This window comes from Crinia signifera, chromosome 8, assembly GCF_055691185.1.
Source record: "Crinia signifera chromosome 8, ASM5569118v1, whole genome shotgun sequence".
Taxonomy (NCBI): domain Eukaryota; kingdom Metazoa; phylum Chordata; class Amphibia; order Anura; family Myobatrachidae; genus Crinia; species Crinia signifera.
This window is the reverse complement of record NC_139224.1, coordinates 89441911-89466003: the sequence shown is the minus strand read 5'-3', so window position 1 is coordinate 89466003 and position 24093 is coordinate 89441911. Positions and strand designations below refer to the sequence as shown.

Here is a 24093-nt window from a genome sequence, read left to right as displayed (position 1 = left end):
AGTGTTGAGCCTCTTTAGTAGTTTAATTTAAGACCCCCTGCTAATATCATGTCCTGTAGGTCTTTTTACATTACCAACACATGGTTTTTTTCAGTAAGCCAATACAGTTAGGAGACTTTTGTATTAGCTTACCTGGTGATAGAAGTAGAAGAGGGCAAAAAAGTGCCTTTATCTCACCTACAGCCATACCACATTGGATAGGCCCAATCTCGTCTGATCTTGGAAGCTAAGCAGTGTTGGGCCTGGTTAGTACTTGGGTGGGAGACCACATGGGAACACCAGGTGCTGTAGGTTTTTTCACATTACTGGCAAATTGTTTTTATTCTCTAGCTATTTAAATTGGAAACTTTTTCTTTTTATTGCCAGCACAGACATTTGGAAGAGGTCAAACAGACACAATAGCCATCACCTAAAGACTTACCACACTGTTTAGGCCCAATTCCAACTGCTTTTGGCAGCTAAACAGTGTTGAGCCTCTTTAGTAGTTTAATTTAAGACCCCCTGCTAATATCATGTCCTGTAGGTCTTTTTACATTACCAACACATTATTTTTTTTCAGTAAGCCAATACAGTTAGGAAACTTTTTTATTAGCTTACCTGGTGATAGAAGTAGAAGAGGGCAAAAAAGTGCCTGTATCTCACCTACAGCCATACCACATTGGAAAGGCCCAATCTTGTCTGATCTTGGAAGCTAAGCAGTGTTGGGACTGGTTAGTACTTGGGTGGGAGACCACATGGGAACACCAGGTGCTGAAGGTTTTTTCACATTACTGGCAAATTGTTTTTATTCTCTAGCTATTTAAATTGGAAACTTTTTCTTTTTATTGCCAGCACAGACATTTGGAAGAGGTCAAACAGACACAATAGCCATCACCTAAAGACTTACCACACAGTTTAGGCCCAATTCCAACTGCTTTTGGCAGCTAAACAGTGTTGAGCCTCTTTAGTAGTTTAATTTAAGACCCCCTGCTAATATCATGTCCTGTAGGTCTTTTTACATTACCAACACATGGTTTTTTTCAGTAAGCCAATACAGTTAGGAAACTTTTGTATTAGCTTACCTGGTGATAGAAGTAGAAGAGGGCAAAAAAGTGCCTTTATCTCACCTACAGCCATAACACATTGGATAGGCCCAATCTTGTCTGATCTTGGAAGCTAAGCAGTGTTGGGCCTGGTTAGTACTTGGGTGGGAGACCACATGGGAACACCAGGTGCTGTAGGTTTTTTCACATTACTGGCAAATTGTTTTTATTCTCTAGCTATTTAAATTGGAAACTTTTTCTTTTTATTGCCAGCACAGACATTTGGAAGAGGTCAAACAGACACAATAGCCATCACCTAAAGACTTACCACACTGTTTAGGCCCAATTCCAACTGCTTTTGGCAGCTAAACAGTGTTGAGCCTCTTTAGTAATTTAATTTAAGACCCCCTGCTAATATCATGTCCTGTAGGTCTTTTTACATTACCAACACATGATTTTTTTCAGTAAGCCAATACAGTTAGGAAACTTTTGTATTAGCTTACCTGGTGATAGAAGTAGAAGAGGGCAAAAAAGTGCCTTTATCTCACCTACAGCCATACCACATTGGATAAGCCCAATCTCGTCTGATCTTGGAAGCTAAGCAGTGTTGGGCCTAGTTAGTGCTTGGGTGGGAGACCACATGGGAACACCAGGTGCTGTAGGTTTTTTAACATTACTGGCAAATTGTTTTTATTCTCTAGCTATTTAAATTGGAAACTTTTTCTTTCTATTGCCAGTACAGACATTTGGAAGAGGTCAAACAGACACAATAGCCATCACCTAAAGACTTACCACACGGTTTAGGCCCAATTCCAACTGATTTTGGCAGCTAAACAGTGTTGAGCCTCTTTAGTAGTTTAATTTAAGACCCCCTGCTAATATCATGTCCTGTAGGTCTTTTTACATTACCAACACATGATTTTTTTCAGTAAGCCAATACAGTTAGGAAACTTTTGTATTAGCCCACCTGGTGATAGAAGTAGAAGAGGGCAAAAAAGTGCCTGTATTTCACCTACAGCCATACCACATTGGATAGGCCCAATCTCGTCTGATCTTGGAAGCTAAACAGTGTTGGGCCTGGTTAGTACTTGGGTGGGAGACCACATGGGAACACCAGGTGCTGAAGGTTTTTTCACATTACTGGCAAATTGTTTTTATTCTCTAGCTATTTAAATTGGAAACTTTTTCTTTTTATTGCCAGCACTGACATTTGGAAGAGGTCAAACAGACACAATAGCCATCACCTAAAGACTTACCACACTGTTTAGGCCCAATTCCAAATGCTTTTGGCAGCTAAACAGTGTTGAGCCTCTTTAGTAGTTTAATTTAAGACCCCCTGCTAATATCATGTTCTGTAGGTATTTTTACATTACCAACACATGATTTTTTTCAGTAAGCCAATACAGTTAGGAAACTTTTTTATTAGCTTACCTGGTGATAGAAGTAGAAGAGGGCAAAAAAGTGCCTGTATTTCACCTACAGCCATACCACATTGGATAGGCCCAATCTCGTCTGATCTTGGAAGCTAAGCAGTGTTGGGTCTGGTTAGTACTTGGGTGGGAGACCAAATGGGAACACCAGGTGCTGAAGGTTTTTTCACATTACTGGCAAATTGTTTTTATTCTCTAGCTATTTAAATTGGAAACTTTTTCTTTTTATTGCCAGCACAGACATTTGGAAGAGGTCAAACAGACAAAATAGCCATCACCTAAAGACTTACCACACGGTTTAGGCCCAATTCCAACTGCTTTTGGCAGCTAAACAGTGTTGAGCCTCTTTAGTAGTTTAATTTAAGACCCCCTGCTAATATTATGTCCTGTAGGTCTTTTTACATTACCAACACATGATTTTTTTCAGTAAGCCAATACCGTTAGGAAACTTTTTTATTAGCTTACCTGGTGATAGAAGTAGAAGAGGGCAAAAAAGTGCCTGTATCTCACCTACAGCCATACCACATTGGATAGGCCCAATCTCGTCTGATCTTGGAAGCTAAGCAGTGTTGGGCCTGGTTAGTACTTGGGTGGGAGACCACATGGGAACACCAGGTGCTGTAGGTTTTTTCACATTACTGGCAAATTGTTTTTATTATCTAGCTATTTAAATTGGAAACTTTTTCTTTTTATTGCCAGCACTGACATTTGGAAGAGGTCAAACAGACACAATAGCCATCACCTAAAGACTTACCACACTGTTTAGGCCCAATTCCAAATGCTTTTGGCATCTAAACAGTGTTGAGCCTCTTTAGTAGTTTAATTTAAGACCCCCTGCTAATATCATGTTCTGTAGGTCTTTTCACATTACCAACACATGATTTTTTTCAGTAATCCAATACAGTTAGGAAACTTTTTTTTAGCTTACCTGGTGATAGAAGTAGAAGAGGGCAAAAAAGTGCCTGTATTTCACCTACAGCCATTCCACATTGGATAGGCCCAATCTCGTCTGATCTTGGAAGTTAAGCAGTGTTGTGCCTGCTTAGTACTTGGGTGGGAGACCACATGGGAACACCAGGTGCTGAAGGTTTTTTCACATTACTGGCAAATTGTTTTTATTCTCTAGCTATTTAAATTGGAAACTTTTTCTTTTTATTGCCAGCACAGACATTTGGAAGAGGTCAAACAGACACAATAGCCATCACCTAAAGACTTACCACACGGTTTAGGCCCAATTCCAACTGCTTTTGGCAGCTAAACAGTGTTGAGCCTCTTTAGTAGTTTAATTTAAGACCCCCTGCTAATATCATGTCCTGTAGGTCTTTTTACATTACCAACACATGATTTTTTTCAGTAAGCCAATACAGTTAGGAAACTTTTGTATTAGCTTACCTGGTGATAGAAGTAGAAGAGGGCAAAAAAGTGCCTTTATCTCACCTACAGCCATACCACATTGGATAAGCCCAATCTCGTCTGATCTTGGAAGCTAAGCAGTGTTGGGCCTGGTTAGTACTTGGGTGGGAGACCACATGGGAACACCAGGTGCTGTAGGTTTTTTCACATTACTGGCAAATTGTTTTTATTCTCTAGCTATTTAAATTGGAAACTTTTTCTTTTTATTGCCAGCACAGACATTTGGAAGAGGTCAAACAGACACAATAGCCATCACCTAAAGACTTACCACACTGTTTAGGCCCAATTCCAACTGCTTTTGGCAGCTAAACAGTGTTGAGCCTCTTTAGTAGTTTAATTTAAGACCCCCTGCTAATATCATGTCCTGTAGGTCTTTTTACATTACCAACACATGATTTTTTTAGTAAGCCAATACAGTTAGGAAACTTTTTTATTAGCTTACCTGGTGATAGAAGTAGAAGAGGGCAAAAAAGTGCCTGTATCTCACCTACAGCCATACCGCATTGGATAGGCCCAATCTCGTCTGATCTTGGAAGCTAAGCAGTGTTGGGCCTGATTAGTACTTAGGTGGGAGACCACATGGGAACACCAGGTGCTGTAGGTTTTTTCACATTACTGGCAAATTGTTTTTATTCTCTAGCTATTTAAATTGGAAACTTTTTCTTTTCATTGCCAGTACAGACATTTGGAAGAGGTCAAACAGACACAATAGCCATCACCTAAAGACTTACCACACTGTTTAGGCCCAATTCCAACTGCTTTTGGCAGCTAAACAGTGTTGAGCCTCTTTAGTAGTTTAATTTAAGACCCCCTGCTAATATCATGTCCTGTAGGTCTTTTTACATTACCAAAACATGATTTTTTTCAGTAAGCCAATACAGTTAGGACACTTTTTTATTAGCTTACCTGGTGATAGAAGTAGAAGAGGGCAAAAAAGTGCCTGTATCTCACCTACAGCCATACCACATTGGATAAGCCCAATCTTGCCTGATCTTGGAGCTAAGCAGTGTTGGGCCTGGTTAGTACTTGGCTGGGAGACCACATGGGAACACCAGGTGCTGAAGGATTTTTCACATTACTGGCAAATTGTTTTTATTCTCTAGCTATTTAAATTGGAAACTTTTTTTTATTGCCAGCACAGACATTTGGAAGAGGTCAAACAGACACAATAGCCATCACCTAAAGACTTACCACACGGTTTAGGCCCAATTCCAACTGCTTTTGGCAGCTAAACAGTGTTGAGCCTCTTTAGTAGTTTAATTTAAGACCCCCTGCTAATATCATGTCCTGTAGGTCTTTTTACATTACCAACACATGGTTTTTTTCAGTAAGCCAATATAGTTAGGAGACTTTTGTATTAGCTTACCTGGTGATAGAAGTAGAAGAGGGCAAAAAAGTGCCTTTATCTCACCTACAGCCATACCACATTGGATAGGCCCAATCTCGTCTGATCTTGGAAGCTAAGCAGTGTTGGGCCTGGTTAGTACTTGGGTGGGAGACCACATGGGAACACCAGGTGCTGTAGGTTTTTTCACATTACTGGCAAATTGTTTTTATTCTCTAGCTATTTAAATTGGAAACTTCTTCTTTTTATTGCCAGCACAGACATTTGGAAGAGGTCAAACAGACACAATAGCCATCACCTAAAGACTTACCACACTGTTTAGGCCCAATTCCAACTGCTTTTGGCAGCTAAACAGTGTTGAGCCTCTTTAGTAGTTTAATTTAAGACCCCCTGCTAATATCATGTCCTGTAGGTCTTTTTACATTACCAACACATTAATTTTTTAAGTAAGCCAATACAGTTAGGAAACTTTTTTATTAGCTTACCTGGTGATAGAAGTAGAAGAGGGCAAAAAAGTGCCTGTATCTCACCTACAGCCATACCACATTGGAAAGGCCCAATCTCGTCTGATCTTGGAAGCTAAGCAGTGTTGGGACTGGTTAGTACTTAGGTGGGAGACCACATGGGAACACCTGGTGCTGTAGCTTTTTTCACATTACTGGCAAATTGTTTTTATTCTCTAGCTATTTAAATTGGAAACTTTTTCTTTTTATTGCCAGCACAGACAGTTGGAAGAGGTCAAACAGACACAATAGCCAGCACCTAAAGACTTACCACACTGTTTAGGCCCAATTCCAACTGCTTTTGGCAGCTAAACAGTGTTGAGCCTCTTTAGTAGTTTAATTTAAGATCCCCTGCTAATATCATGTCCTGTAGGTCTTTTTACATTACCAACACGTGTTTTTTTTCAGTAAGCCAATACAGTTAGGAAACTTTTGTATTAGCTTACCTGGTGATAGAAGTAGAAGAGGGCAAAAAAGTGCCTTTATCTCACCTACAGCCATATCACATTGGATAGGCCCAATCTCGTCTGATCTTGGAAGCTAAGCAGTGTTAGGCCTGGTTAGTACTTGGGTGGGAGACCACATGGGAACACCAGGTGCTGTAGGTTTTTTCACATTACTGGCAAATTGTTTTTATTCTCTAGCTATTTAAATTGGAAACTTTTTCTTTTTATTGCCAGCACAGACATTTGGAAGAGGTCAAACAGACACAATAGCCATCACCTAAAGACTTACCACACTGTTTAGGCCCAATTCCAACTGCTTTTGGCAGCTAAACAGTGTTGAGCCTCTTTAGTAGTTTAATTTAAGACCCCCTGCTAATATCATGTCCTGTAGGTCTTTTTACATTACCAACACATTAATTTTTTTCAGTAAGCCAATACAGTTAGGAAACTTTTTTATTAGCTTACCTGGTGATAGAAGTAGAAGAGGGCAAAAAAGTGCCTGTATCTCACCTACAGCCATACCACATTGGAAAGGCCCAATCTCGTCTGATCTTGGAAGCTAAGCAGTGTTGGGACTGGTTAGTACTTGGGTGGGAGACCACATGGGAACACCTGGTGCTGTAGCTTTTTTCACATTACTGGCAAATTGTTTTTATTCTCTAGCTATTTAAATTGGAAACTTTTTCTTTTTATTGCCAGCACAGACATTTGGAAGAGGTCAAACAGACACAATAGCCAGCACCTAAAGACTTACCACACTGTTTAGGCCCAATTCCAACTGCTTTTGGCAGCGAAACAGTGTTGAGCCTCTTTAGTAGTTTAATTTAAGACCCCCTGCTAATATCATGTCCTGTAGGTCTTTTTACATTACCAACACATGATTTTTTTCAGTAAGCCAATACAGTTAGGAAACTTTTTTATTAGCTTACCTGGTGATAGATGTAGAAGAGGGCAAAAAAGTGCCTGTATCTCACCTACAGCCATACCACATTGGATAGGCCCAATCTCGTCTGATCTTGGAAGCTAAGCAGTGTTGGGCCTGGTTAGTACTTGGGTGGGAGACCACATGGGAACACCAGGTGCTGTAGTTTTTTTCACATTACTGGCAAATTGTTTTTATTCTCTAGCTATTTAAATTGGAAACTTTTTCTTTTTATTGCCAGCACAGACATTTGGAAGAGGTCAAACAGACACAATAGCCATCACCTAAAGACTTACCACACTGTTTAGGCCCAATTCCAACTGCTTTTGGCAGCTAAACAGTGTTGAGCCTCTTTAGTAGTTTAATTTAAGACCCCCTGCTAATATCATGTCCTGTAGGTCTTTTTACATTACCAACACATTAATTTTTTTCAGTAAGCCAATACAGTTAGGAAACTTTTTTATTAGCTTACCTGGTGATAGAAGTAGAAGAGGGCAAAAAAGTGCCTGTATCTCACCTACAGCCATACCACATTGGAAAGGCCCAATCTCGTCTGATCTTGGAAGCTAAGCAGTGTTGGGACTGGTTAGTACTTGGGTGGGAGACCACATGGGAACACCTGGTGCTGTAGCTTTTTTCACATTACTGGCAAATTGTTTTTATTCTCTAGCTATTTAAATTGGAAACTTTTTCTTTTTATTGCCAGCACAGACAGTTGGAAGAGGTCAAACAGACACAATAGCCAGCACCTAAAGACTTACCACACTGTTTAGGCCCAATTCCAACTGCTTTTGGCAGCTAAACAGTGTTGAGCCTCTTTAGTAGTTTAATTTAAGACCCCCTGCTAATATCATGTCCTGTAGGTCTTTTTACATTACCAACACGTGTTTTTTTTCAGTAAGCCAATACAGTTAGGAAACTTTTGTATTAGCTTACCTGGTGATAGAAGTAGAAGAGGGCAAAAAAGTGCCTTTATCTCACCTACAGCCATATCACATTGGATAGGCCCAATCTCTTCTGATCTTGGAAGCTAAGCAGTGTTGGGCCTGGTTAGTACTTGGGTTGGAGACCACATGGGAACACCAGGTGCTGTAGGTTTTTTCACATTACTGGCAAATTGTTTTTATTCTCTAGCTATTTAAATTGGAAACTTTTTCTTTTTATTGCCAGCACAGACATTTGGAAGAGGTCAAACAGACACAATAGCCATCACCTAAAGACTTACCACACTGTTTAGGCCCAATTCCAACTGCTTTTGGCAGCTAAACAGTGTTGAGCCTCTTTAGTAGTTTAATTTAAGACCCCCTGCTAATATCATGTCCTGTAGGTCTTTTTACATTACCAACACATTAATTTTTTTCAGTAAGCCAATACAGTTAGGAAACTTTTTTATTAGCTTACCTGGTGATAGAAGTAGAAGAGGGCAAAAAAGTGCCTGTATCTCACCTACAGCCATACCACATTGGAAAGGCCCAATCTCGTCTGATCTTGGAAGCTAAGCAGTGTTGGGACTGGTTAGTACTTGGGTGGGAGACCACATGGGAACACCTGGTGCTGTAGCTTTTTTCACATTACTGGCAAATTGTTTTTATTCTCTAGCTATTTAAATTGGAAACTTTTTCTTTTTATTGCCAGCACAGACATTTGGAAGAGGTCAAACAGACACAATAGCCAGCACCTAAAGACTTACCACACTGTTTAGGCCCAATTCCAACTGCTTTTGGCAGCGAAACAGTGTTGAGCCTCTTTAGTAGTTTAATTTAAGACCCCCTGCTAATATCATGTCCTGTAGGTCTTTTTACATTACCAACACATGATTTTTTTTCAGTAAGCCAATACAGTTAGGAAACTTTTTTATTAGCTTACCTGGTGATAGATGTAGAAGAGGGCAAAAAAGTGCCTGTATCTCACCTACAGCCATACCACATTGGATAGGCCCAATCTCGTCTGATCTTGGAAGCTAAGCAGTGTTGGGCCTGGTTAGTACTTGGGTGGGAGACCACATGGGAACACCAGGTGCTGTAGGTTTTTTCACATTACTGGCAAATTGTTTTTATTCTCTAGCTATTTAAATTGGAAACTTTTTCTTTTTATTGCCAGCACTGACATTTGGAAGAGGTCAAACAGACACAATAGCCATCACCTAAAGACTTAACACACTGTTTAGGCCCAATTCCAACTGCTTTTGGCAGCTAAACAGTGTTGAGTCTCTTTAGTAGTTTAATTTAAGACCCCCTGCTAATATAATGTCCTATAGGTCTTTTTACATTACCAACACATGATTTTTTTCAGTAAGCCAATACAGTTAGGAAACATTTTTATTAGCTTACCTGGTGATAGAAGTAGAAGAGGGCAAAAAAGTGCCTGTATCTCACCTACAGCCATACCACATTGGATAGGCCCAATCTTGTCTGATCTTGGAAGCTAAGCAGTGTTGGGCCTGGTTAGTACTAGGGTTGGAGACCACATGGGAACACCAGGTGCTGTAGGTTTTTTCACATTACTGGCAAATTGTTTTTATTCTCTAGCTATTTAAATTGGAAACTTTTTCTTTCTATTGCCAGTACAGACATTTGGAAGAGGTCAAACAGACACAATAGCCATCACCTAAAGACTTACCACACTGTTTATGCCCAATTCAAAATGCTTTTGGCAGCTAAACAGTGTTGAGCCTCTTTAGTAGTTTAATTTAAGACCCCCTGCTAATATCATGTCCTGTAGGTCTTTTTACATTACCAACACATGATTTTTTTCAGTAAGCCAATACAGTTAAGAAACTTTTGTATTAGCTTACCTGGTGATAGAAGTAGAAGAGGGCAAAAAAGTGCCTGTATTTCACCTACAGCCATACCAGATTGGATAGGCCCAATCTCGTCTGATCTTGGAAGCTAAGCAGTGTTGGGCCTGGTTAGTACTTGGGTGGGAGACCACATGGGAACACCAGGTGCTGAAGGTTTTTTCACATTACTGGCAAATTGTTTTTATTCTCTAGCTATTTAAATTGGAAACTTTTTCTTTTTATTGCCAGCACTGACATTTGGAAGAGGTCAAACAGACACAATAGCCATCACCTAAAGACTTACCACACTGTTTAGGCCCAATTCCAAATGCTTTTGGCAGCTAAACAGTGTTGAGCCTCTTTAGTAGTTTAATTTAAGACCCCCTGCTAATATCATGTTCTGTAGGTCTTTTTACATTACCAACACATGATTTTTTTCAGTAAGCCAATACAGTTAGGAAACTTTTTTATTAGCTTACCTGGTGATAGAAGTAGAAGAGGGCAAAAAAGTGCCTGTATTTCACCTACAGCCATACCACATTGGATAGGCCCAATCTCGTCTGATCTTGGAAGCTAAGCAGTGTTGGGCCTGGTTAGTACTTGGGTGGGAGATCACATGGGAACACCAGGTGCTGAAGGTTTTTTCACATTACTGGCAAATTGTTTTTATTCTCTAGCTATTTAAATTGGAAACTTTTTCTTTTTATTGCCAGCACAGACATTTGGAAGAGGTCAAACAGACACAATAGCCATCACCTAAAGACTTACCACACGGTTTAGGCCCAATTCCTACTGCTTTTGGCAGCTAAACAGTGTTGAGCCTCTTTAGTAGTTTAATTTAAGACCCCCTGCTAATATCATGTCCTGTAGGTCTTTTTACATTACCAACACATGATTTTTTTCAGTAAGCCAATACAGTTAGGAAACTTTTGTATTATCTTACCTGGTGATAGAAGTAGAAGAGGGCAAAAAAGTGCCTTTATCTCACCTACAGCCATACCACATTGGATAGGCCCAATCTCGTCTGATCTTGGAAGCTAAGCAGTGTTGGGCCTGGTTAGTACTTGGGTGGGAGACCACATGGGAACACCAGGTGCTGTAGGTTTTTTCACATTACTGGCAAATTGTTTTTATGCTCTAGCTATTTTATTTGGAAACTTTTTCTTTTTATTGCCAGCACAGACATTTGGAAGAGGTCAAACAGACAAAATAGCCATCACCTAAAGACTTACCACACTGTTTAGGCCCAATTCCAACTGCTTTTGGCAGCTAAACAGTGTTGAGCCTCTTTAGTAGTTTAATTTAAGACCCCATGCTAATATTATGTCCTGTAGGTCTTTTTACATTACCAACACATGATTTTTTTCAGTAAGCCAATACCGTTAGGAAACTTTTTTATTAGCTTACCTGGTGATAGAAGTAGAAGAGGGCAAAAAAGTGCCTGTATCTCACCTACAGCCATACCACATTGGATAGGCCCAATCTCGTCTGATCTTGGAAGCTAAGCAGTGTTGTGCCTGCTTAGTACTTGGGTGGGAGACCACATGGGAACACCAGGTGCTGAAGGTTTTTTCACATTACTGGCAAATTGTTTTTATTCTCTAGCTATTTAAATTGGAAACTTTTTCTTTTTCTTTTTATTGCCAGCACAGACATTTGGAAGAGGTCAAACAGACACAATAGCCATCACCTAAAGACTTACCACACGGTTTAGGCCCAATTCCAACTGCTTTTGGCAGCTAAACAGTGTTGAGCCTCTTTAGTAGTTTAATTTAAGACCCCCTGCTAATATCATGTCCTGTAGGTCTTTTTACATTACCAACACATGATTTTTTTCAGTAAGCCAATACAGTTAGGAAACTTTTGTATTAGCTTACCTGGTGATAGAAGTAGAAGAGGGCAAAAAAGTGCCTTTATCTCACCTACAGCCATACCACATTGGATAAGCCCAATCTCGTCTGATCTTGGAAGCTAAGCAGTGTTGGGCCTGGTTAGTACTTGGGTGGGAGACCACATGGGAACACCAGGTGCTGTAGGTTTTTTCACATTACTGCCAAATTGTTTTTATTCTCTAGCTATTTAAATTGGAAACTTTTTCTTTTTATTGCCAGCACAGACATTTGGAAGAGGTCAAACAGACACAATAGCCATCACCTAAAGACTTACCACACTGTTTAGGCCCAATTACAACTGCTTTTGGCAGCTAAACAGTGTTGAGCCTCTTTAGTAGTTTAATTTAAGACCCCCTGCTAATATCATGTCCTGTAGGTCTTTTTACATTACCAACACATGATTTTTTTAGTAAGCCAATACAGTTAGGAAACTTTTTTATTAGCTTACCTGGTGATAGAAGTAGAAGAGGGCAAAAAAGTGCCTGTATCTCACCTACAGCCATACCGCATTGGATAGGCCCAATCTCGTCTGATCTTGGAAGCTAAGCAGTGTTGGGCCTGGTTAGTACTTAGGTGGGAGACCACATGGGAACACCAGGTGCTGTAGGTTTTTTCACATTACTGGCAAATTGTTTTTATTCTCTAGCTATTTAAATTGGAAACTTTTTCTTTTCATTGCCAGTACAGACATTTGGAAGAGGTCAAACAGACACAATAGCCATCACCTAAAGACTTACCACACTGTTTAGGCCCAATTCCAACTGCTTTTGGCAGCTAAACAGTGTTGAGCCTCTTTAGTAGTTTAATTTAAGACCCCCTGCTAATATCATGTCCTGTAGGTCTTTTTACATTACCAAAACATGATTTTTTTCAGTAAGCCAATACAGTTAGGAAACTTTTTTATTAGCTTACCTGGTGATAGAAGTAGAAGAGGGCAAAAAAGTGCCTGTATCTCACCTACAGCCATACCACATTGGATAGGCCCAATCTTGCCTGATCTTGGAGCTAAGCAGTGTTGGGCCTGGTTAGTACTTGGCTGGGAGACCACATGTGAACACCAGGTGCTGAAGGTTTTTTCACATTACTGGCAAATTGTTTTTATTCTCTAGCTATTTAAATTGGAAACTTTTTCTTTTTATTGCCAGCACAGACATTCGGAAGAGGTCAAACAGACACAATAGCCATCACCTAAAGACTTACCACACGGTTTAGGCCCAATTCCAACTGCTTTTGGCAGCTAAACAGTGTTGAGCCTCTTTAGTAGTTTAATTTAAGACCCCCTGCTAATATCATGTCCTGTAGGTCTTTTTACATTACCAACACATGGTTTTTTTCAGTAAGCCAATACAGTTAGGAAACTTTTGTATTAGCTTACCTGGTGATAGAAGTAGAAGAGGGCAAAAAAGTGCCTTTATCTCACCTACAGCCATACCACATTGGATAGGCCCAATCTCGTCTGATCTTGGAAGCTAAGCAGTGTTGGGCCTGGTTAGTACTTGGGTGGGAGACCACATGGGAACACCAGGTGCTGTAGGTTTTTTCACATTACTGGCAAATTGTTTTTATTCTCTAGCTATTTAAATTGGAAACTTTTTCTTTTTATTGCCAGCACAGACATTTGGAAGAGGTCAAACAGACACAATAGCCATCACCTAAAGACTTACCACACTGTTTAGGCCCAATTCCAACTGCTTTTGGCAGCTAAACAGTGTTGAGCCTCTTTAGTAGTTTAATTTAAGACCCCCTGCTAATATCATGTCCTGTAGGTCTTTTTACATTACCAACACATTAATTTTTTTCAGTAAGCCAATACAGTTAGGAAACTTTTTTATTAGCTTACCTGGTGATAGAAGTAGAAGAGGGCAAAAAAGTGCCTGTATCTCACCTACAGCCATACCACATTGGAAAGGCCCAATCTCGTCTGATCTTGGAAGCTAAGCAGTGTTGGGACTGGTTAGTACTTGGGTGGGAGACCACATGGGAACACCTGGTGCTGTAGCTTTTTTCACATTACTGGCAAATTGTTTTTATTCTCTAGCTATTTAAATTGGAAACTTTTTCTTTTTATTGCCAGCACAGACAGTTGGAAGAGGTCAAACAGACACAATAGCCAGCACCTAAAGACTTACCACACTGTTTAGGCCCAATTCCAACTGCTTTTGGCAGCTAAACAGTGTTGAGCCTCTTTAGTAGTTTAATTTAAGACCCCCTGCTAATATCATGTCCTGTAGGTCTTTTTACATTACCAACACGTGTTTTTTTTCAGTAAGCCAATACAGTTAGGAAACTTTTGTATTAGCTTACCTGGTGATAGAAGTAGAAGAGGGCAAAAAAGTGCCTTTTTCTCACCTACAGCCATATCACATTGGATAGGCCCAATCTCGTCTGATCTTGGAAGCTAAGCAGTGTTGGGCCTGGTTAGTACTTGGGTTGGAGACCACATGGGAACACCAGGTGCTGTAGGTTTTTTCACATTACTGGCAAATTGTTTTTATTCTCTAGCTATTTAAATTGGAAACTTTTTCTTTTTATTGCCAGCACAGACATTTGGAAGAGGTCAAACAGACACAATAGCCATCACCTAAAGACTTACCACACTGTTTAGGCCCAATTCCAACTGCTTTTGGCAGCTAAACAGTGTTGAGCCTCTTTAGTAGTTTAATTTAAGACCCCCTGCTAATATCATGTCCTGTAGGTCTTTTTACATTACCAACACATTAATTTTTTTCAGTAAGCCAATACAGTTAGGAAACTTTTTTATTAGCTTACCTGGTGATAGAAGTAGAAGAGGGCAAAAAAGTGCCTGTATCTCACCTACAGCCATACCACATTGGAAAGGCCCAATCTCGTCTGATCTTGGAAGCTAAGCAGTGTTGGGACTGGTTAGTACTTGGGTGGGAGACCACATGGGAACACCTGGTGCTGTAGCTTTTTTCACATTACTGGCAAATTGTTTTTATTCTCTAGCTATTTAAATTGGAAACTTTTTCTTTTTATTGCCAGCACAGACAGTTGGAAGAGGTCAAACAGACACAATAGCCAGCACCTAAAGACTTACCACACTGTTTAGGCCCAATTCCAACTGCTTTTGGCAGCTAAACAGTGTTGAGCCTCTTTAGTAGTTTAATTTAAGACCCCCTGCTAATATCATGTCCTGTAGGTCTTTTTACATTACCAACACGTGTTTTTTTTCAGTAAGCCAATACAGTTAGGAAACTTTTGTATTAGCTTACCTGGTGATAGAAGTAGAAGAGGGCAAAAAAGTGCTTTTTTCTCACCTACAGCCATATCACATTGGATAGGCCCAATCTCGTCTGATCTTGGAAGCTAAGCAGTGTTGGGCCTGGTTAGTACTTGGGTTGGAGACCACATGGGAACACCAGGTGCTGTAGGTTTTTTCACATTACTGGCAAATTGTTTTTATTCTCTAGCTATTTAAATTGGAAACTTTTTCTTTTTATTGCCAGCACAGACATTTGGAAGAGGTCAAACAGACACAATAGCCATCACCTAAAGATTTACCACACTGTTTAGGCCCAATTCCAACTGCTTTTGGCAGCTAAACAGTGTTGAGCCTCTTTAGTAGTTTAATTTAAGACCCCCTGCTAATATCATGTCCTGTAGGTCTTTTTACATTACCAACACATTAATTTTTTTCAGTAAGCCAATACAGTTAGGAAACTTTTTTATTAGCTTACCTGGTGATAGAAGTAGAAGAGGGCAAAAAAGTGCCTGTATCTCACCTACAGCCATACCACATTGGAAAGGCCCAATCTCGTCTGATCTTGGAAGCTAAGCAGTGTTGGGACTGGTTAGTACTTGGGTGGGAGACCACATGGGAACACCTGGTGCTGTAGCTTTTTTCACATTACTGGCAAATTGTTTTTATTCTCTAGCTATTTAAATTGGAAACTTTTTCTTTTTATTGCCAGCACAGACATTTGGAAGAGGTCAAACAGACACAATAGCCAGCACCTAAAGACTTACCACACTGTTTAGGCCCAATTCCAACTGCTTTTGGCAGCGAAACAGTGTTGAGCCTCTTTAGTAGATTAATTTAAGACCCCCTGCTAATATCATGTCCTGTAGGTCTTTTTACATTACCAACACATGATTTTTTTCAGTAAGCCAATACAGTTAGGAAACTTTTTTATTAGCTTACCTGGTGATAGATGTAGAAGAGGGCAAAAAAGTGCCTGTATCTCACCTACAGCCATACCACATTGGATAGGCCCAATCTCGTCTGATCTTGGAAGCTAAGCAGTGTTGGGCCTGGTTAGTACTTGGGTGGGAGACCACATGGGAACACCAGGTGCTGTAGGTTTTTTCACATTACTGGCAAATTGTTTTTATTCTCTAGCTATTTAAATTGGAAACTTTTTCTTTTTATTGCCAGCACTGACATTTCGAAGAGGTCAAACAGACACAATAGCCATCACCTAAAGACTTAACACACTGTTTAGGCCCAATTCCAACTGCTTTTGGCAGCTAAACAGTGTTGAGTCTCTTTAGTAGTTTAATTTAAGACCCCCTGCTAATATAATGTCCTATAGGTCTTTTTACATTACCAACACATGATTTTTTTCAGTAAGCCAATACAGTTAGGAAACATTTTTATTAGCTTACCTGGTGATAGAAGTAGAAGAGGGCAAAAAAGTGCCTGTATCTCACCTACAGCCATACCACATTGGATAGGCTCAATCTTGTCTGATCTTGGAAGCTAAGCAGTGTTGGGCCTGGTTAGTACTAGGGTTGGAGACCACATGGGAACACCAGGTGCTGTAGGTTTTTTCACATTACTGGCAAATTGTTTTTATTCTCTAGCTATTTAAATTGGAAACTTTTTCTTTCTATTGCCAGTACAGACATTTGGAAGAGGTCAAACAGACACAATAGCCATCACCTGAAGACTTACCACACTGTTTATGCCCAATTCAAAATGCTTTTGGCAGCTAAACAGTGTTGAGCCTCTTTAGTAGTTTAATTTAAGACCCCCTGCTAATATCATGTCCTGTAGGTCTTTTTACATTACCAACACATGATTTTTTTCAGTAAGCCAATACAGTTAGGAAACTTTTGTATTAGCTTACCTGGTGATAGAAGTAGAAGAGGGCAAAAAAGTGCCTGTATTTCATCTACAGCCATACCAGATTGGATAGGCCCAATCTCGTCTGATCTTGGAAGCTAAGCAGTGTTGGGCCTGGTTAGTACTTGGGTGGGAGACCACATGGGAACACCAGGTGCTGAAGGTTTTTTCACATTACTGGCAAATTGTTTTTATTCTCTAGCTATTTAAATTGGAAACTTTTTCTTTTTATTGCCAGCACAGACATTTGGAAGAGGTCAAACAGACACAATAGCCATCACCTAAAGACTTACCACACTGTTTAGGCCCAATTCCAAATGCTTTTGGCAGCTAAACAGTGTTGAGCCTCTTTAGTAGTTTAATTTAAGACCCCCTGCTAATATCATGTTCTGTAGGTCTTTTTACATTACCAACACATGATTTTTTTCAGTAAGCCAATACAGTTAGGAAACTTTTTTATTAGCTTACCTGGTGATAGAAGTAGAAGAGGGCAAAAAAGTGCCTGTATTTCACCTACAGCCATACCACATTGGATAGGCCCAATCTCGTCTGATCTTGGAAGCTAAGCAGTGTTGTGCCTGGTTGGTACTTGGGTGGGAGACCACATGGGAACACCAGGTGCTGAAGGTTTTTTCACATTACTGGCAAATTGTTTTTATTCTCTAGCTATTTAAATTGGAAACTTTTTCTTTTTATTGCCAGCACAGACATTTGGAAGAGGTCAAACAGACACAATAGCCATCACCTAAAGACTTACCACACGGTTTAGGCCCAATTCCTACTGCTTTTGGCAGCTAAACAGTGTTGAGCCTCTTTAGTAGTTTAATTTAAGACCCCCTGCTAATATCATGTCCTGTAGGTCTTTTTACATTACCAACACATGATTTTTTTCAGTAAGCCAATACAGTTAGGAAACTTTTGTATTATCTTACCTGGTGATAGAAGTAGAAGAGGGCAAAAAAGTGCCTTTATCTCACCTACAGCCATACCACATTGGATAGGCCCAATCTCGCCTGATCTTGGAAGCTAAGCAGTGTTGGGCCTGGTTTGTACTTGGGTGGGAGACCACATCGGAACACCAGGTGCTGTAGGTTTTTTCACATTACTGGCAAATTGTTTTTATTCTCTAGCTATTTTATTTGGAAACTTTTTCTTTTTATTGCCAGCACAGACATTTGGAAGAGGTCAAACAGACAAAATAGCCATCACCTAAAGACTTACCACACTGTTTAGGCCCAATTCCAACTGCTTTTGGCAGCTAAACAGTGTTGAGCCTCTTTAGTAGTTTAATTTAAGACCCCCTGCTAATATTATGTCCTGTAGGTCTTTTTACATTACCAACACATGATTTTTTTCAGTAAGCCAATACCGTTAGGAAACTTTTTTATTAGCTTACCTGGTGATAGAAGTAGAAGAGGGCAAAAAAGTGCCTGTATCTCACCTACAGCCATACCACATTGGATAGGCCCAATCTTGTCTGATCTTGGAAGCTAAGCAGTGTTGGGCCTGGTTAGTACTTGGGTGGGAGACCACATGGGAACACCAGGTGCTGTAGGTTTTTTCACATTACTGGCAAATTGTTTTTATTATCTAGCTATTTAAATTGGAAACTTTTTCTTTTTATTGCCAGCACTGACATTTGGAAGAGGTCAAACAGACACAATAGCCATCACCTAAAGACTTACCACACTGTTTAGGCCCAATTCCAAATGCTTTTGGCAGCTAAACAGTGTTGAGCCTCTTTAGTAGTTTAATTTAAGACCCCCTGCTAATATCATGTTCTGTAGGTCTTTTCACATTACCAACACATGATTTTTTTCAGTAATCCAATACAGTTAGGAAACTTTTTTTTAGCTTACCTGGTGATAGAAGTAGAAGAGGGCAAAAAAGTGCCTGTATTTCACCTACAGCCATTCCACATTGGATAGGCCCAATCTCGTCTGATCTTGGAAGCTAAGCAGTGTTGTGCCTGCTTAGTACTTGGGTGGGAGACCACATGGGAGCACCAGGTGCTGAAGGTTTTTTCACATTACTGGCAAATTGTTTTTATTCTCTAGCTATTTAAATTGGAAACTTTTTCTTTTTATTGCCAGCACAGACATTTGGAAGAGGTCAAACAGACACAATAGCCATCACCTAAAGACTTACCACACGGTTTAGGCCCAATTCCAACTGCTTTTGGCAGCTAAACAGTGTTGAGCCTCTTTAGTAGTTTAATTTAAGACCCCCTGCTAATATCATGTCCTGTAGGTCTTTTTACATTACCAACACATGATTTTTTTCAGTAAGCCAATACAGTTAGGAAACTTTTGTATTAGCTTACCTGGTGATAGAAGTAGAAGAGGGCAAAAAAGTGCCTTTATCTCACCTACAGCCATACCACATTGGATAAGCCCAATCTCGTCTGATCTTGGAAGCTAAGCAGTGTTGGGCCTGGTTAGTACTTGGGTGGGAGACCACATGGGAACACCAGGTGCTGTAGGTTTTTTCACATTACTGCCAAATTGTTTTTATTCTCTAGCTATTTAAATTGGAAACTTTTTCTTTTTATTGCCAGCACAGACATTTGGAAGAGGTCAAACAGACACAATAGCCATCACCTAAAGACTTACCACACTGTTTAGGCCCAATTACAACTGCTTTTGGCAGCTAAACAGTGTTGAGCCTCTTTAGTAGTTTAATTTAAGACCCCCTGCTAATATCATGTCCTGTAGGTCTTTTTACATTACCAACACATGATTTTTTTAGTAAGCCAATACAGTTAGGAAACTTTTTTATTAGCTTACCTGGTGATAGAAGTAGAAGAGGGCAAAAAAGTGCCTGTATCTCACCTACAGCCATACCGCATTGGATAGGCCCAATCTCGTCTGATCTTGGAAGCTAAGCAGTGTTGGGCCTGGTTAGTACTTAGGTGGGAGACCACATGGGAACACCAGGTGCTGTAGGTTTTTTCACATTACTGGCAAATTGTTTTTATTCTCTAGCTATTTAAATTGGAAACTTTTTCTTTTCATTGCCAGTACAGACATTTGGAAGAGGTCAAACAGACACAATAGCCATCACCTAAAGACTTACCACACTGTTTAGGCCCAATTCCAACTGCTTTTGGCAGCTAAACAGTGTTGAGCCTCTTTAGTAGTTTAATTTAAGACCCCCTGCTAATATCATGTCCTGTAGGTCTTTTTACATTACCAAAACATGATTTTTTTCAGTAAGCCAATACAGTTAGGAAACTTTTTTATTAGCTTACCTGGTGATAGAAGTAGAAGAGGGCAAAAAAGTGCCTGTATCTCACCTACAGCCATACCACATTGGATAGGCCCAATCTTGCCTGATCTTGGAGCTAAGCAGTGTTGGGCCTGTTTAGTACTTGGCTGGGAGACCACATGGGAACACCAGGTGCTGAAGGTTTTTTCACATTACTGGCAAATTGTTTTTATTCTCTAGCTATTTAAATTGGAAACTTTTTCTTTTTATTGCCAGCACAGACATTTGGAAGAGGTCAAACAGACACAATAGCCATCACCTAAAGACTTACCACACGGTTTAGGCCCAATTCCAACTGCTTTTGGCAGCTAAACAGTGTTGAGCCTCTTTAGTAGTTTAATTTAAGACCCCCTGCTAATATCATGTCCTGTAGGTCTTTTTACATTACCAACACATGGTTTTTTTCAGTAAGCCAATACAGTTAGGAAACTTTTGTATTAGCTTACCTGGTGATAGAAGTAGAAGAGGGCAAAAAAGTGCCTTTATCTCACCTACAGCCATACCACATTGGATAGGCCCAATCTCGTCTGATCTTGGAAGCTAAGCAGTGTTGGGCCTGGTTAGTACTTGGGTGGGAGACCACATGGGAACACCAGGTGCTGTAGGTTTTTTCACATTACTGGCAAATTGTTTTTATTCTCTAGCTATTTAAATTGGAAACTTTTTCTTTTTATTGCCAGCACAGACATTTGGAAGAGGTCAAACAGACACAATAGCCATCACCTAAAGACTTACCACACTGTTTAGGCCCAATTCCAACTGCTTTTGGCAGCTAAACAGTGTTGAGCCTCTTTAGTAGTTTAATTTAAGACCCCCTGCTAATATCATGTCCTGTAGGTCTTTTTACATTACCAACACATTAATTTTTTTCAGTAAGCCAATACAGTTAGGAAACTTTTTTATTAGCTTACCTGGTGATAGAAGTAGAAGAGGGCAAAAAAGTGCCTGTATCTCACCTACAGCCATACCACATTGGAAAGGCCCAATCTCGTCTGATCTTGGAAGCTAAGCAGTGTTGGGACTGGTTAGTACTTGGGTGGGAGACCACATGGGAACACCTGGTGCTGTAGCTTTTTTCACATTACTGGCAAATTGTTTTTATTCTCTAGCTATTTAAATTGGAAACTTTTTCTTTTTATTGCCAGCACAGACAGTTGGAAGAGGTCAAACAGACACAATAGCCAGCACCTAAAGACTTACCACACTGTTTAGGCCCAATTCCAACTGCTTTTGGCAGCTTAACAGTGTTGAGCCTCTTTAGTAGTTTAATTTAAGACCCCCTGCTAATATTATGTCCTGTAGGTCTTTTTACATTACCAACACGCGGTTTTTTTCAGTAAGCCAATACAGTTAGGAAACTTTTGTATTAGCTTACCTGGTGATAGAAGTAGAAGAGGGCAAAAAAGTGCCTTTATCTCACCTACAGCCATATCACATTGGATAGGCCCAATCTCGTCTGATCTTGGAAGCTAAGCAGTGTTGGGCCTGGTTAGTACTTGGGTGGGAGACCACATGGGAACACCAGGTGCTGTAGGTTTTTTCACATTACTGGCAAATTGTTTTTATTCTCTAGCTATTTAAATTGGAAACTTTTTCTTTTTATTGCCAGCACAGACATTTGGAAGAGGTCAAACAGACACAATAGCCATCACCTAAAGACTTACCACACTGTTTAGGCCCAATTCCAACTGCTTTTGGCAGCTAAACAGTGTTGAGCCTCTTTAGTAGTTTAATTTAAGACCCCCTGCTAATATCATGTCCTGTAGGTCTTTTTACATTACCAACACATTAATTTTTTTCAGTAAGCCAATACAGTTAGGAAACTTTTTTATTAGCTTACCTGGTGATAGATGTAGAAGAGGGCAAAAAAGTGCCTGTATCTCACCTACAGCCATACCACATTGGATAGGCCCAATCTCGTCTGATCTTGGAAGCTAAGCAGTGTTGGGCCTGGTTAGTACTTGGGTGGGAGACCACATGGGAACACCAGGTGCTGTAGGATTTTTCACATTACTGGCAAATTGTTTTTATTCTCTAGCTATTTAAATTGGAAACTTTTTCTTTTCATTGCCAGCACTGACATTTGGAAGAGGTCAAACAGACACAATAACCATCACCTAAAGACTTAACACAAAGTTTAGGCCCAATTCCAACTGCTTATGGCAGCTAAACAGTGTTGAGTCTCTTTAGTAGTTTAATTTAAGACCCCCTGCTAAAATAATGTCCTGTAGGTCTTTTTACATTACCAACACATGATTTTTTTCAGTAAGCCAATACAGTTAGGAAACTTTTGTATTAGCTTACCTGGTGATAGAAGTAGAAGAGGGCAAAAAAGTGCCTTTATCTCACCTACAGCAATACCACATTGGATAGGCCCAATCTCGTCTGATCTTGGAAGCTAAGCAGTGTTGGGCCTGGTTAGTACTTGGGTGGGAGACCACATGGGAACACCAGGTGCTGTAGGTTTTTTCACATTACTGGCAAATTGTTTTTATTCTCTAGCTATTTAAATTGGAAACTTTTTCTTTTTATTGCCAGCACTGACATTTGGAAGAGGTCAAACAGACACAATAGCCATCACCTAAAGACTTAACACACTGTTTAGGCCCAATTCCAACTGCTTTTGGCAGCTAAACAGTGTTGAGTCTCTTTAGTAGTTTAATTTAAGACCCCCTGCTAATATAATGTCCTATAGGTCTTTTTACATTACCAACACATGATTTTTTTCAGTAAGCCAATACAGTTAGGAAACTTTTTTATTAGCTTACCTGGTGATAGAAGTAGAAGAGGGCAAAAAAGTGCCTGTATCTGACCTACAGCCATACCACATTGGATAGGCCTGATCTTGGAAGCTAATCAGTGTTGGGCCTGGTTAGCACTAGGGTTGGAGACCACATGGGAACACCAGGTGCTGTAGGTTTTTTCACATTACTGGCAAAATGTTTTTATTCTCTAGCTATTTAAATTGGAAACTTTTTCTTTCTATTGCCAGTACAGACATTTGGAAGAGGTCAAACAGACACAATAGCCATCACCTAAAGACTTACCACACTGTTTATGCCGAATTCAAAATGCTTTTGGCAGCTAAACAGTGTTGAGCCTCTTTAGTAGTTTAATTTAAGACCCCCTGCTAATATCATGTCCTGTAGGTCTTTTTACATTACCAACACATGATTTTTTTCAGTAAGCCAATACAGTTAGGAAACTTTTGTATTAGCTTACCTGGTGATAGAAGTAGAAGAGGGCAAAAAAGTGCCTTTATCTCACCTACAGCCATACCACATTGGATAGGCCCAATCTCGTCTGATCTTGGAAGCTAAGCAGTGTTGGGCCTGGTTAGTACTTGTGTGGGAGACCACATGGGAACACCAGGTGCTGTAGGTTTTTTCACATTACTGGCAAATTGTTTTTATTCTCTAGCTATTTAAATTGGAAACTTTTTCTTTTTATTGCCAGCACAGACATTTGGAAGAGGTCAAACAGACACAATAGCTATCACCTAAAGACTTACCACACTGTTTAGGCCCAATTCCAACTGCTTTTGGCAGCTAAACAGTGTTGAGCCTCTTTAGTAGTTTAATTTAAGACCCCCTGCTAATATCATGTCCTGTAGGTCTTTTTACATTACCAACACATGATTTTTTTCAGTTAGCCAATACAGTTAGGAAACTTTTTTATTAGCTTACCTGGTGATAGATGTAGAAGAGGGCAAAAAAGTGCCGGTATCTCACCTACAGCCATACCACATTGGATAGGCCCAATCTCGTCTGATCTTGGAAGCTAAGCAGTGTTGGGCCTGGTTAGTACTTGGGTGGGAGACCACATGGGAACACCAGGTGCTGTAGCTTTTTTCACATTACTGGCAAATTGTTTTTATTCTCTAGCTATTTAAATTGGAAACTTTTTCTTTTTATTGCCAGCACAGACAGTTGGAAGAGGTCAAACAGACACAATAGCCAGCACCTAAAGACTTACCACACTGTTTAGG

General features: G+C 40.0%; 25 non-coding genes and 26 pseudogenes across 25 annotated transcripts; all 51 read left to right on the top strand.

Annotated features, from left to right (window-relative positions):
* The first annotated feature begins 175 nt into the window (after nt 1-175).
* On the top strand, nt 176-294 carry LOC146032554 (5S ribosomal RNA). Its single transcript, XR_014457983.1, has one exon. It is a non-coding gene; the product is annotated as a 5S ribosomal RNA (ribosomal RNA).
* Nucleotides 295-640: 346 nt separating this feature from the next.
* On the top strand, nt 641-759 carry LOC146028645 (5S ribosomal RNA; annotated as a pseudogene).
* Nucleotides 760-1104: 345 nt separating this feature from the next.
* LOC146028018 (5S ribosomal RNA) lies at nt 1105-1223 on the top strand (annotated as a pseudogene).
* Nucleotides 1224-1568: 345 nt separating this feature from the next.
* On the top strand, nt 1569-1687 carry LOC146027536 (5S ribosomal RNA). The gene has a single exon (XR_014454934.1). It is a non-coding gene; the product is annotated as a 5S ribosomal RNA (ribosomal RNA).
* A 345-nt stretch (nt 1688-2032) lies between these two features.
* Nucleotides 2033-2151, top strand: LOC146034996 (5S ribosomal RNA). Its single transcript, XR_014460399.1, has one exon. It is a non-coding gene; the product is annotated as a 5S ribosomal RNA (ribosomal RNA).
* A 345-nt stretch (nt 2152-2496) lies between these two features.
* On the top strand, nt 2497-2615 carry LOC146028136 (5S ribosomal RNA; annotated as a pseudogene).
* Nucleotides 2616-2960: 345 nt separating this feature from the next.
* LOC146032553 (5S ribosomal RNA) lies at nt 2961-3079 on the top strand. The gene has a single exon (XR_014457982.1). It is a non-coding gene; the product is annotated as a 5S ribosomal RNA (ribosomal RNA).
* Nucleotides 3080-3423: 344 nt separating this feature from the next.
* On the top strand, nt 3424-3542 carry LOC146028921 (5S ribosomal RNA; annotated as a pseudogene).
* Nucleotides 3543-3887: 345 nt separating this feature from the next.
* LOC146032008 (5S ribosomal RNA) lies at nt 3888-4006 on the top strand. The gene has a single exon (XR_014457457.1). It is a non-coding gene; the product is annotated as a 5S ribosomal RNA (ribosomal RNA).
* A 344-nt stretch (nt 4007-4350) lies between these two features.
* Nucleotides 4351-4469, top strand: LOC146033557 (5S ribosomal RNA). Its single transcript, XR_014458966.1, has one exon. It is a non-coding gene; the product is annotated as a 5S ribosomal RNA (ribosomal RNA).
* Nucleotides 4470-4814: 345 nt separating this feature from the next.
* Nucleotides 4815-4932, top strand: LOC146029568 (5S ribosomal RNA; annotated as a pseudogene).
* A 342-nt stretch (nt 4933-5274) lies between these two features.
* On the top strand, nt 5275-5393 carry LOC146032552 (5S ribosomal RNA). Its single transcript, XR_014457981.1, has one exon. It is a non-coding gene; the product is annotated as a 5S ribosomal RNA (ribosomal RNA).
* Nucleotides 5394-5738: 345 nt separating this feature from the next.
* Nucleotides 5739-5857, top strand: LOC146028242 (5S ribosomal RNA; annotated as a pseudogene).
* A 345-nt stretch (nt 5858-6202) lies between these two features.
* On the top strand, nt 6203-6321 carry LOC146027515 (5S ribosomal RNA). The gene has a single exon (XR_014454913.1). It is a non-coding gene; the product is annotated as a 5S ribosomal RNA (ribosomal RNA).
* A 346-nt stretch (nt 6322-6667) lies between these two features.
* LOC146028007 (5S ribosomal RNA) lies at nt 6668-6786 on the top strand (annotated as a pseudogene).
* Nucleotides 6787-7131: 345 nt separating this feature from the next.
* Nucleotides 7132-7250, top strand: LOC146033604 (5S ribosomal RNA). The gene has a single exon (XR_014459013.1). It is a non-coding gene; the product is annotated as a 5S ribosomal RNA (ribosomal RNA).
* A 346-nt stretch (nt 7251-7596) lies between these two features.
* On the top strand, nt 7597-7715 carry LOC146028006 (5S ribosomal RNA; annotated as a pseudogene).
* Nucleotides 7716-8060: 345 nt separating this feature from the next.
* On the top strand, nt 8061-8179 carry LOC146028246 (5S ribosomal RNA; annotated as a pseudogene).
* A 346-nt stretch (nt 8180-8525) lies between these two features.
* Nucleotides 8526-8644, top strand: LOC146028005 (5S ribosomal RNA; annotated as a pseudogene).
* A 346-nt stretch (nt 8645-8990) lies between these two features.
* On the top strand, nt 8991-9109 carry LOC146032551 (5S ribosomal RNA). Its single transcript, XR_014457980.1, has one exon. It is a non-coding gene; the product is annotated as a 5S ribosomal RNA (ribosomal RNA).
* A 345-nt stretch (nt 9110-9454) lies between these two features.
* Nucleotides 9455-9573, top strand: LOC146027987 (5S ribosomal RNA; annotated as a pseudogene).
* A 345-nt stretch (nt 9574-9918) lies between these two features.
* LOC146027932 (5S ribosomal RNA) lies at nt 9919-10037 on the top strand (annotated as a pseudogene).
* Nucleotides 10038-10382: 345 nt separating this feature from the next.
* LOC146027569 (5S ribosomal RNA) lies at nt 10383-10501 on the top strand. The gene has a single exon (XR_014454965.1). It is a non-coding gene; the product is annotated as a 5S ribosomal RNA (ribosomal RNA).
* Nucleotides 10502-10846: 345 nt separating this feature from the next.
* LOC146032550 (5S ribosomal RNA) lies at nt 10847-10965 on the top strand. The gene has a single exon (XR_014457979.1). It is a non-coding gene; the product is annotated as a 5S ribosomal RNA (ribosomal RNA).
* Nucleotides 10966-11310: 345 nt separating this feature from the next.
* Nucleotides 11311-11429, top strand: LOC146028682 (5S ribosomal RNA; annotated as a pseudogene).
* A 351-nt stretch (nt 11430-11780) lies between these two features.
* On the top strand, nt 11781-11899 carry LOC146032006 (5S ribosomal RNA). The gene has a single exon (XR_014457456.1). It is a non-coding gene; the product is annotated as a 5S ribosomal RNA (ribosomal RNA).
* Nucleotides 11900-12243: 344 nt separating this feature from the next.
* Nucleotides 12244-12362, top strand: LOC146033180 (5S ribosomal RNA). The gene has a single exon (XR_014458589.1). It is a non-coding gene; the product is annotated as a 5S ribosomal RNA (ribosomal RNA).
* Nucleotides 12363-12707: 345 nt separating this feature from the next.
* On the top strand, nt 12708-12825 carry LOC146029548 (5S ribosomal RNA; annotated as a pseudogene).
* Nucleotides 12826-13170: 345 nt separating this feature from the next.
* On the top strand, nt 13171-13289 carry LOC146032549 (5S ribosomal RNA). Its single transcript, XR_014457978.1, has one exon. It is a non-coding gene; the product is annotated as a 5S ribosomal RNA (ribosomal RNA).
* A 346-nt stretch (nt 13290-13635) lies between these two features.
* LOC146028004 (5S ribosomal RNA) lies at nt 13636-13754 on the top strand (annotated as a pseudogene).
* Nucleotides 13755-14099: 345 nt separating this feature from the next.
* Nucleotides 14100-14218, top strand: LOC146027848 (5S ribosomal RNA; annotated as a pseudogene).
* Nucleotides 14219-14564: 346 nt separating this feature from the next.
* Nucleotides 14565-14683, top strand: LOC146028003 (5S ribosomal RNA; annotated as a pseudogene).
* A 345-nt stretch (nt 14684-15028) lies between these two features.
* Nucleotides 15029-15147, top strand: LOC146027847 (5S ribosomal RNA; annotated as a pseudogene).
* Nucleotides 15148-15493: 346 nt separating this feature from the next.
* Nucleotides 15494-15612, top strand: LOC146028002 (5S ribosomal RNA; annotated as a pseudogene).
* Nucleotides 15613-15957: 345 nt separating this feature from the next.
* On the top strand, nt 15958-16076 carry LOC146032547 (5S ribosomal RNA). The gene has a single exon (XR_014457976.1). It is a non-coding gene; the product is annotated as a 5S ribosomal RNA (ribosomal RNA).
* Nucleotides 16077-16421: 345 nt separating this feature from the next.
* LOC146028413 (5S ribosomal RNA) lies at nt 16422-16540 on the top strand (annotated as a pseudogene).
* A 345-nt stretch (nt 16541-16885) lies between these two features.
* Nucleotides 16886-17004, top strand: LOC146028284 (5S ribosomal RNA; annotated as a pseudogene).
* Nucleotides 17005-17349: 345 nt separating this feature from the next.
* Nucleotides 17350-17468, top strand: LOC146028551 (5S ribosomal RNA; annotated as a pseudogene).
* Nucleotides 17469-17813: 345 nt separating this feature from the next.
* On the top strand, nt 17814-17932 carry LOC146027986 (5S ribosomal RNA; annotated as a pseudogene).
* A 345-nt stretch (nt 17933-18277) lies between these two features.
* On the top strand, nt 18278-18396 carry LOC146034310 (5S ribosomal RNA). The gene has a single exon (XR_014459717.1). It is a non-coding gene; the product is annotated as a 5S ribosomal RNA (ribosomal RNA).
* A 344-nt stretch (nt 18397-18740) lies between these two features.
* Nucleotides 18741-18859, top strand: LOC146029195 (5S ribosomal RNA; annotated as a pseudogene).
* Nucleotides 18860-19204: 345 nt separating this feature from the next.
* Nucleotides 19205-19323, top strand: LOC146032005 (5S ribosomal RNA). The gene has a single exon (XR_014457455.1). It is a non-coding gene; the product is annotated as a 5S ribosomal RNA (ribosomal RNA).
* A 344-nt stretch (nt 19324-19667) lies between these two features.
* LOC146033179 (5S ribosomal RNA) lies at nt 19668-19786 on the top strand. The gene has a single exon (XR_014458588.1). It is a non-coding gene; the product is annotated as a 5S ribosomal RNA (ribosomal RNA).
* A 345-nt stretch (nt 19787-20131) lies between these two features.
* On the top strand, nt 20132-20249 carry LOC146029555 (5S ribosomal RNA; annotated as a pseudogene).
* Nucleotides 20250-20594: 345 nt separating this feature from the next.
* LOC146032545 (5S ribosomal RNA) lies at nt 20595-20713 on the top strand. Its single transcript, XR_014457975.1, has one exon. It is a non-coding gene; the product is annotated as a 5S ribosomal RNA (ribosomal RNA).
* Nucleotides 20714-21059: 346 nt separating this feature from the next.
* On the top strand, nt 21060-21178 carry LOC146028001 (5S ribosomal RNA; annotated as a pseudogene).
* Nucleotides 21179-21523: 345 nt separating this feature from the next.
* On the top strand, nt 21524-21642 carry LOC146033844 (5S ribosomal RNA). The gene has a single exon (XR_014459253.1). It is a non-coding gene; the product is annotated as a 5S ribosomal RNA (ribosomal RNA).
* A 346-nt stretch (nt 21643-21988) lies between these two features.
* On the top strand, nt 21989-22107 carry LOC146033836 (5S ribosomal RNA). The gene has a single exon (XR_014459245.1). It is a non-coding gene; the product is annotated as a 5S ribosomal RNA (ribosomal RNA).
* A 345-nt stretch (nt 22108-22452) lies between these two features.
* Nucleotides 22453-22571, top strand: LOC146033577 (5S ribosomal RNA). The gene has a single exon (XR_014458985.1). It is a non-coding gene; the product is annotated as a 5S ribosomal RNA (ribosomal RNA).
* Nucleotides 22572-23370: 799 nt separating this feature from the next.
* On the top strand, nt 23371-23489 carry LOC146033781 (5S ribosomal RNA). Its single transcript, XR_014459190.1, has one exon. It is a non-coding gene; the product is annotated as a 5S ribosomal RNA (ribosomal RNA).
* A 345-nt stretch (nt 23490-23834) lies between these two features.
* LOC146034429 (5S ribosomal RNA) lies at nt 23835-23953 on the top strand. The gene has a single exon (XR_014459836.1). It is a non-coding gene; the product is annotated as a 5S ribosomal RNA (ribosomal RNA).
* The last annotated feature ends 140 nt before the right edge of the window (nt 23954-24093 follow it).